The 3279-nt window shown below is 41.3% G+C and overlaps 1 long non-coding RNA gene across 1 annotated transcript in view; it reads left to right on the top strand.

Annotated features, from left to right (window-relative positions):
- Position 1: 1 nt before the first annotated feature.
- Positions 2-3279, top strand: part of LOC103806189 — a 4766-nt gene continuing 1488 nt past the window's right edge. Inside the window, exons 1-4 of the long non-coding RNA XR_624773.1 lie at positions 2-207; positions 297-398; positions 742-795; positions 2953-2997. This is a non-coding gene — a long non-coding RNA (uncharacterized LOC103806189). The remainder of the gene's footprint in view (positions 208-296; positions 399-741; positions 796-2952; positions 2998-3279) is intronic.

The raw sequence follows: 3279 nt of genomic DNA, 5'->3' as shown, positions 1-3279 counted from the left end.
CCCAGAGATTTTTCCAACTGACAGATGGTAGTTCTTTAGTTGTCTGAAATAAGTTTTGACTTCAGCAGGGTGTGCATTGGATTGGTTGCAGCAGCTGTTTGCTGATACCTGTTTTCTCTAACCTAAAACCAGGTCCCGGTCGAGATCCCGTTCCAGGTCCCGGGGAAGGAGATATTCTCGCTCTCGCAGTCGGAGCCGTGGTAGGAGGTATGCTTAAGTTTTTCTTTTATTCCTGTTTCCTTCTTTTGCTTAGAAAAAGCTACACTCAGACACCTCTTTAATTGTCCTCTTTGCAGGTCCAGGTCTGCTTCCTATCGTCGGTCCCGGTCCGTTTCTCCTCGTAGGTCTAGGTCTGTGTCTCCCCGCCGGTCCCGGTCTGGTTCCTTGAAGAGATCCAGGTAATTAGTAGTAACTTTCAATTGGCTGTGTGCTTTATTTTAGTTGTTTTTGTTTTAATTAGGGTAGTTTTATTGGATGGCAGTCTTCAGAAGGTGCTGATCTCTAGAAATTAGCTTTAAAAAGTTTCTGATAATCGTAGTTAAAGTCACAGATGTGGTCATTCAGTGAGTTTTGAAATCTTACCCAGCAGCATAGCCCATGATGAGTTTCTATGCGTAAAATGTCTAATGAACCTGTCGGTTTTAAGTTCAACATTTAGACCTTAATTTATGTAGTGCTGTAATTGTCATCACTTCCATTTGAATTGATTTCTTTTTAATTTATCTTAATTTTTCATTACAGGTCTCGATCAAGATCCAGATCTGGATCCAGATCTGTTACATGGCCCCGGAGCAGGTAAGATCTCTTCTGTGACTGCAGGTCCATCGTAACAGTTTCTTAAAAGTCTGTTTATGCTTTTTAACAGCTGTTAATGAGTTCAGAAAAACCTGTGTTTTCTCTCTTCTGACTTAGGGGTCTGTAGTTTTCAAAAGAAGTGTAAAAGATTGTTCTCCCTGGTTTTATTCTTTTGCATACCACTAACATCCAGGTCCCAATAGTCATCACAAGTACTGGTTTGACCAGATTGCATTAACATCTAGACAAATTTAGAATTAATCTCAAAAGTTTCTGTTTCTTTGTGTACAGCATACAAGATTGTGGATTCTGCCCATTGTTTATCAGAGAAATGGGTGTGCCCTTATGGTGGCATGTCAGTGCTTTAATGTGTGCAGCCAGGCAAGTCCTGAAGGGCTTCCTAGTGCCCCAAGTGCACAGCTGCAGTTCAGCCCCGTTGAGTAACAATGTGCCAGTCTACAGGAGCTGGTTTTAATTTGAGGTAAACCCCTGTCAGAATAGTTTTGTACTAATAAATGTATCATAAGAGGGATGATCAGACTTTAAAGGAACACAGGATGTCATGTGTTCTGTTAAGTTACAGTTCATAGTAAGTAAATGCAGCTTGTGCTTCATGGAGCCTTGTCCAGGCAGCATGGATGTCTTCAGGAAACTGTCCTAAGGAGGATAAGAGTAAACTGAAGTTCTGCTCTGAAGGAGATGGTACTGCCTGTACCCCTGCCCATTCCTGTGTCTGCTGTCCTGGTTTTATGGCTGCTCTTTGAAATAAGTAATGTAATGTCAGCCATAAAGAAGCACAAAACAATAAAGGGAAGCTTTAGCTGAGGGGAGCAAGTGGAAAAGCCTTCAGCTGCAGGTGGGAGATTCACTGGTGAAAGGTGGTGGTGGCATTTTCTGAATGGAACAAGAAACAATGATGGGAGTTTTTAGGGAATGGAAAAATGAAGACCAGAAGATGGATTAATTAAGAGCAGAGACTTGCACAAATAGTCCAGAAGCTAGTAAAAAGAGAAGGTCCTTAAAGCAGTAGAGCAGTGCCTTTCACGGATCAGGTACGCTTCTCTACCTGTTGCTAAATATTTTGGATCTTAATACCAGTTGTTCCAACATGGCTTAATCATGGCTCATCACTGTTTGCTGTCAGTGATGAGCAGAAAAGAGCTACAGTCAGCAAGCTCTCATAAAGAGAATAACATCTTGATTTTACCACCATTGCTCAAGTTGGTTTCTTTTTTACAACCAGGGTGGATTTCTGCAGGGTAAATAGACTTTTAGTGAGATTTCTAGACTACTGTTTGACACCTTTCATTGTAAGTAGAGGTTAAGTGACTGATGCAGAGGAAGTTACAGATGTACAAATATGCAGAAGTGGCAAAATAATTATGCTTAACTCCAATGACATCTCTGTTAAACTTCGCATGAGGCAGTTGAAAGATGGTTTCTTCATAGAAGAGTCAAAGGAATGCTTTGCACCCAGTGACAGACTCTGGTTTCACAAGGAAGACAGACTGAAAGAGTACTACATGGTGTTTGCTGGTTTGACAGCCTCACAACATACACCTGGAAGTTGTTTAGGAAAGCTATGTATGTGGAATGTAAAACACTTCCTTTGGGGACCTAAAAATTTCAGTTCTCCATTTCATGCTATTAATATTCTTATGGTGCAGCAGTCTTACCTCCAAGACTGACAGTTTTATTCACAAGGGTTAAGTTCAGACATTTTAAAATACTTATAAGCAAGTGCCATATAAGATCAACTTCAATGAGAAGATACTGTAGCGTGCTGTCTGCAGCCAGTGTCAACTCTAGTGGTAGATGTCACTCAAGCCTAACAAAACTTGAAAGTTTTGTATGTTGCATTTGAATGGCTTTCTATTAGCTCTGTGAAAACACTAGTCAGGATTTGGGTTGTTCATCTATTCCTGCCACTTGCATCAGCAAACGCCAGTCATCAGCCAGGGACCAAAGTGCAGAGCAGCATGTGCAGCATCCATGTAGAAAGCTTTCTTCTGAAACTTGACAGACAGAGCCCTGGAAACTTGCAGGATTCTGTGTTCAGTGTGACAGTTCTTGTAAGTTTAGCATGAATCCTGCTGTCCCAAATGTGGAAACATGGATGCTACCAGCTTCCGTGCTGAGCTGTTTTTCTTGTTGTAGGTCTAGGTCTCATGGCAGATCAAAGTCCGGTTCGCCGGCTAAGAGGTAAGCATGTGTGAATAAAGCCTGCAGTAGTGTCTTGAATTCAGTGTTAGGCTGGCATGATTGACACTGCCTGACCCTTTAGGAAAGAAACCCAAACATGGGTCTCCAGCTAATGTGATGTGACGGAGATTATAAAATTTCCTTTGCACCTCCTTGGAATATGTTCCTTGCCTGTCTCATTGCTTTCATTAACTCTGTAGTTTCCAACATAGTACTGATTTTTTTTTTTTGTGCCTTTGTACTCAGTTTTGTTAAATTTTTCTGTCCATTAGATAAAGGGCT

The sequence above is a fragment of the Acanthisitta chloris genome, unplaced genomic scaffold (genome assembly GCF_000695815.1).
Source record: "Acanthisitta chloris isolate BGI_N310 unplaced genomic scaffold, ASM69581v1 scaffold13827, whole genome shotgun sequence".
Lineage (NCBI taxonomy): Eukaryota > Metazoa > Chordata > Aves > Passeriformes > Acanthisittidae > Acanthisitta > Acanthisitta chloris.
The sequence above is the reverse complement of the archived record's forward strand: the minus strand, read 5'-3'. Positions and strand labels throughout refer to the sequence as shown.